The sequence below is a fragment of the Sitophilus oryzae genome, unplaced genomic scaffold (genome assembly GCF_002938485.1).
Source record: "Sitophilus oryzae breed Bouriz unplaced genomic scaffold, Soryzae_2.0 scaffold_1576_pilon_pilon, whole genome shotgun sequence".
In the NCBI taxonomy this organism is placed as follows: domain Eukaryota; kingdom Metazoa; phylum Arthropoda; class Insecta; order Coleoptera; family Curculionidae; genus Sitophilus; species Sitophilus oryzae.
Genome location: NW_022146254.1, coordinates 7,171,868 through 7,182,612, shown reverse-complemented (window position 1 = coordinate 7,182,612; position 10,745 = coordinate 7,171,868).

The window sequence follows — 10,745 nt, the reverse complement described above, 5'->3', positions numbered from 1 at the left end:
ATACCCCGTAACTCCGAAACGGTCAGATATCGATGTGCGGTTTTGTTTTTCACCATCATGTTTTTGATAAAAATTGAGCAGACACCGATATTATTTTTCGTCTATCTCCTATAAAAAACTTCTAGATTAGATCTTATTAAACTCCCTATACAGGTATAATCTGGTGCGCCTTAAATTTTCTTAATAATTAATTATTTAATCTTTATTCTTCACAGTTAGAAAAGAGAACATAATCTATTTGTTTTTTATTATATAATACTGAAAAATCTTCCATTTGCCAAGCAAGCGACTGTATTAGTATCGGTACCACCACCCAGCGAATGTCGAATAAAAAACGTACAGGATCGCACCCAGGTCGTTTACCCGGTACGTGGCCGTGATACAGTGCAATATGCCTGGCCGTGGCTGTTGTGCAACTCGAGTCGAAATCTGCAGTACCAGTACTGTTGGTCGGTGCTGCTGCTGCTGTATCAAGGCCAGAACCGGCTCGCTTCGACTTACGGATCCAGGGCCGTGCTAGCAATAACTATGATTTACCATCAAAGATCGATAAAACGGTTATTAAAGTGAAACTGTATCTTGTACAATTTATTGTTTAATGTTTTAAGAACTACGTATTAATCCTTTCATTTATGGATTTTGGTTACAGTACGTTAATAATAAGGATTTTCTTGCTTTAAAGTTAACAATTGGCAAGTTAACAAATCTGGGCACAATTTTAAGTATCGAATTGACAGTTGCATTACTAGATCATATAAAAGAGAGGGAAACGTTTATTCCAATGTTCTTCAATAGTTATAAAATCCTGTCCCTAAAGAATCTGATTCTAACGATTACGGAATATTTAATACAACCAGCAAGTCCGCTATAACAAAGATAATCGTGGAACTAGTTCCACAGCTCTCAAAGGGGTACTATATCCGATCAAAAAGAACAAATATATGCCTAATATTCCGGTTTCACCGAGGGGTGTCTCACTTGGGTATACCATGTACATGTACTGCCAAAATACCATTTTACTGCCAAGCGACTGCAAAGAAGACTGCCTAGCTATATAATTATAGTCGACTGCCGTATGACTAATGCGAATGACTGCCAGCGACTGCCAAGAAAATGTACATGTAATTCCACCAGTGTGTAATTCCAACAGCCCTCCGGTTCCACCAACATCAAAAGAAGCAGCGTTGTTGATTAATCAATTCCTTAAGGAAATCATCATTCCTCATCATTTCCTTAAGGAAAAGCTATCAATTGCGATAAAAAAAATGGAAATCAAAGAAAACAAAGTTGAACCAGCTGAAAAACAAATAACATCTATGGTTATAAATCAATCGCATCTTCCTCTAGGAGATGTGAGGCCTTGTCGTTAGTGGGGAAGCCCCTAGCTAGGTGCTATGGTATGAATACCCTCTGGCACTTTGGCTGGGTCTAAGGAGCATCTCATTGTCTGGCTGTTGTGTCGTGGCCAGGGAATTGCACCAAGATGTATAACGATGCCTACCCTGTCCATCATACCAGGCAACCTCTACTAATAGTAGTCATCTATCAAGGGTAGAGGGTGTAGGGGGGTCTTGGCTGCTAAAAGAGAGACCAAGTTAAAGAGGTGGAGAAAATGGAGACAGATCCTGGGGTGGAAGGGTTTATACCCTCGTAGGAGGTCCCACTTCTCGCAGTTGTTGTCAGAGGAGGGTGGTAAATACCCTGTTCCCCCTACAACAGGAAGAAAGTGGGACACAATAGATCTTTAAGGTCGCGGTGATTAACCCACCTTCTACTCATTCTAAATTCTACATGGGTATTGCTCTAGCAGAGAAAAGTACAAAAGTTTTCTGCGGGAGGAAACATTTGCACTAAAATTAGGTTCAATATTACTGATAATTTAATAAGTGGGTAAATTTGCAATCCTTGCTTTAGACACAATTAATATCAAATAGAACATACATTTTTTAAATTGCAAAGTAATAATTATTGTTGGTACGGCACTGCTATTGCTTAAAGTTACGCGAGTCCGTTGACTTATTGCATTATGTCATGTTTTTCAAAGCACCTTATAATGTTGAACATCATACGATTTTCCGATGGTGTTGCTGGCGGTAATTTAAACAAACAAATCATCACGCACTTTTATTATTATTTTGTAAAGCGATGCAGCTGTTTAAATTTATGGCGTTTAACACATATACCTATATGTTTATTCATATTTTTTCCAATAAATTAAAAGATGTAATGTTTATTTTTCGATAAAGTCGAGAAAAGAAAATGTTTGTTTTATTAGCATTAATAGCTACGTGATACATATTTTTTCATGTTACGCGGTGAATTGTATACCAGGATTAAAAGAATATTTTTGGCATAGTAACAAAACATTTATATAGAGCGTAGAATAGGTTTGGGTTGGACTGATTTGGGCAAATTATGAGAAACATTTAAAAGTGATATACCCATGCAGAATGTTTTGGAGGGGGGTTAATCACCACGAGTTTACAAATCTATTGTGCGTTCCCCTTTCTCGAGTTATAACGGGTTATAACTCATCGTACAGTCTCAGGGCTTTGACAAAAGCCAGTATTTGAGACGGATCCACAGAGGCCAGCTGTCCATCTTCGACGTGAGCCGTACCAAAGTTTATGGCACGAACGGTTGTCGTCTCGGCGCACTCAGTGATAAGGTGCTCTGATATTTCCTCATTTTCTCCACAGAATCTGCATTTGCCGTTGTTTCTCAGCTTCAATCTACTGAAGTGTTTGTTGAAGAGACATAGTTCTGTTAGAACCTGCATAACAATTCGAAAATAGAAGATTAGTGGTCTCAACTTTAGGGGCACCAAGAGGACTAGGGACTCTTGAGAACACTATGAGATAAGTATAAAAAATATCGGCGAGAACCTCTCACCTCTGCTCTGATAAGGAAAAAGAAAAGCCGGATGTACGTATCACCAGCTTTGCCGCTATTGCTGGATAAGTAAAAATGGCGGTGCCAAAGGATGCCACAGAGGCTGCACTGATCACCGACCAGCAGACGATGTAGTAGCGAGCAGATTGCAACACAACGATCTACAAAATGTGGAACAGTTGCAATTTTCGGGGATATACTTTGATTTTTAGATTGTGCATCTGAAGAATCGGCGGATTGGTTGGTGGAAACGGCACCTAGGCTTACGAATTAGCAGTGGTCGGGACTGGTTGCAGTGAAGGGAGAAAACATCCCTAAAGAAACGTCCATCACAGTCTTTCTGTCGAGGAGCAAAAGGAAAGAGACCATCTATCTGCTGAGCCTTATACAGGCTCAGAACGCCAATGTAAGGACACCGAGTTATCGAGTCATCAACTCGATAACTCGGCTATAGTTTACTAGAATTGACCTGAAATCTAAGGAGGCAATAGAGAAAGAAAGATGTATATCCTCTATTATAGATTCGGGACAACACCAGTATCAGGTCTAAAGAAAGATCAAGTTAAAGAAAACTAGGATAATCGTTCAAACTTTTTTATCTTATTTTTAAAAAAAAATATATTTTTTAGAAACATTGATATATGGTTTACTTCCCTATTATTAATAACTTATTTTTTGAGGTACCAGGCGTATATATTCACACTGTTTGCTTATTTTACGTTACCGAGCTTTTTGTTTAAGTTTGAGTCCTCAAATTAACACTTTTTGGAGATTAAACTCGGCGCTTAATTTTATGGAAACAGCTTATTTAAGAGAAAGTTTTCTCTACCTGTATTTTTCGAATAATATAATTTCTCTCTCGGTTTCTGCTCTTCTATGTCTTCCTCTATAACTTCTTCGCACCTCAGAGGTCTCCAAATTAGCTTCGTTAGGGGTAAGAGCTGGAAATATTACAACGCTTTTAATTAATAACAAATATTATATCTCCAAAACCGTTAATTTCCATATAAATGAGGGGGATTTGGCCGCTGTATGTGCCATCGTTCCTTTTGGACCCACGCTCGACGAACAGGGCATGGTTTAATTTTTGATGATGTTCGTGACCCTAACTTAAGTTGTTTTTGACGGTAAAATAGCCATTTTGAATTACATTTGCCTCTCTTAAAATATTGCGGTTTAATCTTACGGTCGGATCTTAACGAGCAAAAACCACTTTGGTGTTCCAGTTGACTCCCCTGTAGTTGCCAGAAAATAAAAAGAAATTACAATTCATGTCATAGATCTATGGTATTTTGGTTTTTCTAGAAAATGCGTTTAAATGTTTGCACAGTAAGTATTAAGATTTTAGTCAGAATAAAATTGCAAGCCCTATAAAGTGTTCTTTCCTTTCAGAAGTTTAATGTTAGTACGTAAGTTAAGAGTAATGCTAGTAGATAATAATAATAATAATAATAATAAATTGACTTTATTTTACAGAAAATAAAATATACATAAGACGGTAACGAAATTGCAAGTCTGGCGTAGTCTAGCTGCAATAGCTACTCAACTTAACCAGAACATGCAAACTCAATAATTAAATATAATCTTTTACAAATTGCCTTAAAAAAAAGTTTCAAATGTACAATGCAAAAGTAAAGTATAAAAAAAAGAAAAATATGAAAAATCACGAATGCATTAAAAGATACTCTCTGTATTTATGTTGATTTTAGATGGCACAAATCGTTACCACTTTTTGTCTCACTAGCTCGTATGTCACGGCCTTGGGACTATTGCATACCGAAAACTGTATAAAAAAATCAAAGCTAATTAGGTAAAGAAAATTTTGTAAAATCTCGACTCGCACAGCTAGTCATTGAATTTGATTATTGTACATATCTGTATTCCATGTTGACAATCATAAGTATATACAATAGTCTCAGAAAAATAGTCTCATACAAAATTCTACAAAAATATTAAAGGTAATTAGGTAAAGAAAATTTTGTAAAACTTTGACTTGCAAAGCTTGTCCTTGAACTTGATTTTTCAACAATCATAGTATGCGATAGTCTCAAATCTACTATCATGACACTTCTGGATACCAAAAACTGTATAAATCACAAAAGTAGTAAGGTAAAAGAGATTTTGCGAGGGGGGTCTCACTTGGGCAAACAAGCGACTGCCAATGACTGCGAACAAGACTGCCTATGTCGGCTGTCGTAAGACTGATGCCAACGACTGCCAAAAATCGCTCAGCAGGTAACAGATCATACCATAACGTGGTATACTGATGCTTCCATAACCAAAGCAGGAACAGGGATAGAATATTGGGACCGAAAACTAATATATATATATACTCAGAAACAGTGGGCGCCTACCCCAGTATCCTTTCGGCAGAAATCTACGCTATGTAAAGAAGGGTAAAACTTATCTTAGATAGGAGCTATCGGAAACAAGAAATAACTATCAATCAGATTCTACCCATCAATTCGATGTTTTTCAAAGAATGTCTAGAGAAGTTTAACAAATGAGGTAATGAAAATAAAGTTCTCTTACTCTGGGTGCCTGCTCACCAAGGAATAGAAGGCAATGGAAAAAGCAAACGATCTAGCTAGAAAAGGAGCAAACACTCCACTAACTAGACCAGAACCGTTCTGCTTCCCTCGTAGAACCCAACTTAAAGCGGAACTGAAGAACCTGGAAGAGTCCAACCGTAACCTAGGATAGGAATCCTCCAACGGTCTAAGATACTCGAAGAAATTTCGCAGAACTTACTACCGGGAAAAATCAAAGATTTTCCTTGATTTAACTAAGAACAATCTTCGGATTGTCACGGGGTTTTTAACAGGACACTCTCTCCTCAATGAACAGTTTAGAAGTTTGAAGTTTATGAGGAAACATCAGAACACCTCATCACTGAGTGCGCCGGGACGATAACCATAAACTCGTGCCATAAACTTTGGTACGACTGATATCGGAGACGGAGAACTAATCTCTGTTAAACCGTCTCAGATACTGGCTTTTAGTTTTAGGCCCTGAGACTGTATGATGAGTTATTACTCGAGAAAGAGGGTCACAGTAGATATGTAAGGTCCGGTCTACTAGCATTTCTCCTTCGGTCGCTATCGGTTAACTTATTAGCGTGAATCATCCTTTCGGACTACTTCAAGTTTTTTTTTCGTCAAGGAAACGTTTTGAATTCATCATAAAACATAGTCAACTAACAAATCAATTTACGACGGGCAGCAGTTTATTATGGGGTAATATCCGACTTCTGATGTTAGAAATCAGATTATATTATTAAAAAACAGTCAATTTATGAATAACATTTATGTTTATATTATGACTTACAAGGCATATGGTGGGTACACCATAGGGTTGTCCCCGACGCAACGGCGTAAAAAAACAACGTCATTGGCGGCTGAGACTGACCTGAATGGCAATCGATGATAATTTTGGCGAGGTCAATATCTAGACGTCATTTACCAAAACTGATATGAAACTTAATATGAAAAGTTTCCAGATACTTCTTAAATATGAAAAGTTTCCAGATACACAAATCTATTTCCAAGAAATTATTTTGTCGAATTTTAAACTGCGCCATTTAAAAATCATTTTACTCAATATAAAAGTAAATTAGAAACTTATTAAGGCCAACTGTCAGTCACACACCATTAAAAAATAAGGAAGAGTACCGGCCAAGAATATGACATCTAGACTTGACCTGATCAACATTATTATCGATTGCCATTCCCCAGCTTTCTTTGACGGCGTTTTTTTTTTCGAGCGTATGGTTGCAGATAATAAAAAATACAAAATTAGTTCTACTCTTGATTCTATTAGAATTTAATACAAACATTGACTCTAAAAATAAACTGAACGTAACTCTCTAGATATATATTAACACTGAGCAGTCGAGGAAAACATCAGTTTAGAATTTTATGGTACTACGGAAACTCAGCTTTGCCTTGATATTTAATATGTCGTAAACGCCACCCCGAAAGTTACATTTTACTTAAAATAACTCCTGAACATTGATGGTTGTAATATTAAGCTTTTTTATGCCCTTATAATGTGTTTTTCTCGATTGTAAACGTTGACTTTGAGCTAAATGCACTACCAATTTCTATATAATATAATAATAGTTCCCGTATATAGCGTTTAACGCCTTGGGAGTAGCAAGGTACAGCTTGATACAAGGAAGTTAATGTGGCTAGCACTACGCTTCAACCGCCTATTATTACCTCAGGATTGTGAATCCCAAGTACTCATTTAAGGCTGAGTCGACCTAGGTACCCAAACTATTTTTATTTTAATAAAAATAGTCGGCCGATGAAATGCCGGGTGTGGGAATCGAATCCACACCTTGCGATTGGTAGACGAGAGCCTGTACCTCTACGCCACCGGGCACCACATTACCAATTTCTACTAATACAAATAAAAATAGAAAATCGATACCAATCCAATTTTTTTCACAGTCACAATACCTTTCAACGCAAATTTAATTTAATATATTAATCTGAGAGTTAATCTCAGTTAATTTCTCATTTACAACATTTTTGAAAATTGTAATTGGTCTTAGTTCAAACGGCCTTAATGTTGCACCGTAATTACAATACGATATAGTCCGTTTCAGCACAATATAACCGCGGTACTATGCATCGTTTATCAACCAAATCATTAACTTGATTTGGCGTTTCGAATCGTTAAATTAAACAAAATCGAATGCAGATTAGTCGACGAAAGCTGACTTTTTTAGGTCGATCGTAGGCAAATTCAATGACGAGTTGTGCGAGTCGACGTTTTACAAAATTTCCAGGGGTTTCTCGCTGTTGGAATTACATGTACGGCTTTGGGTTAAGATTTTTCTCTTCCAATCTTTTGATTGCTCAATATTACAGTGAGGTGTCTCAAGGTTGTACATTCCTGGTACCTATGTGATCCACTGGAAGTTTGAGGAGTGGGATTTTTCTTTTGAGAGTGTTCCGATCTCCTGATCTGACAATTCTGCCCGTAGTGTGTCCGTCACTGACCATTCTAATAATTTTTCGCATTGGCATATGTACTGATGATAATGTGCAGTGGTGTCAGGTCTAGAATGACCTCCATTGCTGCTGTGGGGCATGTGATGCATGCCAGTTTCTGCATTTTGCACAGGTTTTGCTTTGCTGTACGTTGCTCTAGTTTTGTATACCAACCAACTGCTCGATAAGTAATCATGGATCTTACTGTCATGACACCAACCCACCGCAAAATGTTAGGAGCACACCCCCATTTATTTCCCGGCAGTTTTCTGCATATCATTAGAGTCTTTGTGGATTTTTTTAGTGTCGAGAATTTTTCCAGATACTTGAATTCTTACGATGGCAGTATTTCTTTTCCATTTAGTTGGATTCTATTTAAGTTTTTTCAGACGTTGCTTTCTGTAGAATGGCACTATTGTCTGAGTTGATGCTCAGCCCGACGGCCCTGCACCAGCTCTCAGTCGGACACACTTTATTACGTAATTTTTGTAAAAGAAGAAAAATATTTAAAATTATATTTTCTCCAATAATTGCTTAAAAAAAGTTCTTCAGGGCTGCTTGCCATACAATTCATCCTAGATTTGAGTATAGCCCTTTCTATAGGCGTACCACTATCACGACTAATATTACGATACATTTCCATCACTGCATTGCAATTAAGGCAAAAATGCGAAATGGAAAAACACCAGCGATTTCTACAATTAGGTATGCGTTCAAACGCTCTTAACTGTAATTCATTTCGATTGTGGCTATAGAATGACTGATTTAAATTGGATCGTGATGAAAGAGTTTTCGTGATCGCAATTCCCGCTGACTTTTCAGTTATTCTTGAAGCGAACTTTGACGTTGTGCTAGGTCAGACTACATTAATTAGATTTGAAACATGGCCCAAATATATTGAAATGTATTAAATTATTTTTCAACGTTACTATGAATGTGGTAGACAATGATTCAGTATTAAAACTAAAAGAATTTCGGACTTGAATTCTTTTAGTTTTAAATTATTTTCAAATGCAAAAATGCCATTACAATTTACTGTTTTAAATAATAATTTGTTATTGGAGATTTGCCTATTTTTATCCCATATTTTGTCTAATATTTACATACATATCTCAAAAAATACTTAAATTGTAAAAAAATTAATTTACTGTTTTTTGCATTATAACATTTTTAACACCAACAATGGCAATTGTTTTTAATTCGTTTATATTTTTGTCCTATTTTATGATGTTCCATATTATTTTATCTTTCTTCAATACTTCGATTCTTTAAATAATTTCTTTTTTTTTGTTTTTAGATATATTACCGCTTATTAGAAATGATCGGGGTTTGTTCGTCTTTTTATCAGGATTTTTCACAATTATGATCAAACCCGTTTCATTAATACCTACCATTTAATGTTAGTTTCTGCAACTCGTCTCTTCTATATACTCCTGCAATGACAAATACTGCAGCTATCTACAATAATATGATAAAAGTAAGCAGATATAAATTTTATGTATGTAGTTAAATACTGGGCAGTGTTACCTTCATCATTGGATATTTATTATCTGGAACTTCAATTAAAAATTTGTTAAATTCCTGTCGGGTAAAAAATCTTTATTTCTTGGGATGTCTCACGGTGGAGTATTAGCATGAAAAAGGTGATCGAAATTCGAAAAAGCAAATGTGTTTAAGATTTCCCAAAAAAAGATAAATGATGAGTTAAATCATGTCTGCCATGAATGGCGTTGTTATGGGTCTATTTAGTTGCATTCAATTGTTTCAACGAAACGTCAAAGTTGTTACTTCTCACAGATAAGAGGTAAATGGCTAAATTTTATGTTTAAGATTATAAATTGTTGTTGTTCTTATGCTCCTTTTCGGTTAATATTATAGGTTTGATTGAAAATGGCTCAGCAAGCTGCAGGTATGTATTCTACAAAAACATATTATTTATTTTGATAGTCTCTATACTAACGATTTTTTTTTGCAACTGAAAGTTAGGCGCTCAGAAAATTTGATTAAATTTGTGACATTTTTATTATACTTAGAGATTTAGTTGCGCATTTCGAAGAATTCAGCATATTGTCTATACAGGGTGCTACAAATTCGAGGTACGAGCATTGGTATTTCGGAAACGGTAATAGATATGAAGATGGTTAAATTGTGGCAAAGTTGCGCCTTGAGATGTTCACCAAGATGCCATCAAAAAAGTTCTGAAAATTTCATGGACTGCTGAGTTATTTGAAAAAAAAAACGGATTTTTTGGAAAATCAATTTTATTTTTTCCTGTCGTTACTTTTTAGAAAATCAAAAAACTAATTACACATTCTCATAGCCACTTTATTAGGGCTATCGGATAGTATTCTTAGATTTTCAAATTAGCTGATAATTTGTGAGATACAGAGGCCAACTTAATTTTTTTAAATACGGACCTGCATTTTTTATTACAGGTTTTGAAAGAACTCGGTCTCCTGAGTATAATTATTTGCCACATTTGATACTTTGTTTGATTTGGGTACCTTAACAACAACAAAACTAGTTAATTAGTATTTAAAATAATTTCAAGTACGACTCTGTTTTTTTTTAATTATTTAATCTGATTATATTCATCGAAACAATATTGATCAGCGTTAATTAACATTGAATAAGAAAGATCGAGCCAACCCAAAGATTCAAATAAATAATACCCAGGTCAGCAATTTAAATATATTATTTTTAACTTTTTTATTGTGAATTTGGAATCTCAGTGTACGATCTAATAATAATAACAATCGTAGTTGTTATAAATAAATCAACTTCTATGAACTAGTTTCTAATGCTCTACAGGTTCGAAAGGGTTACCACCTTTCCTAATGCACAAATTTATTC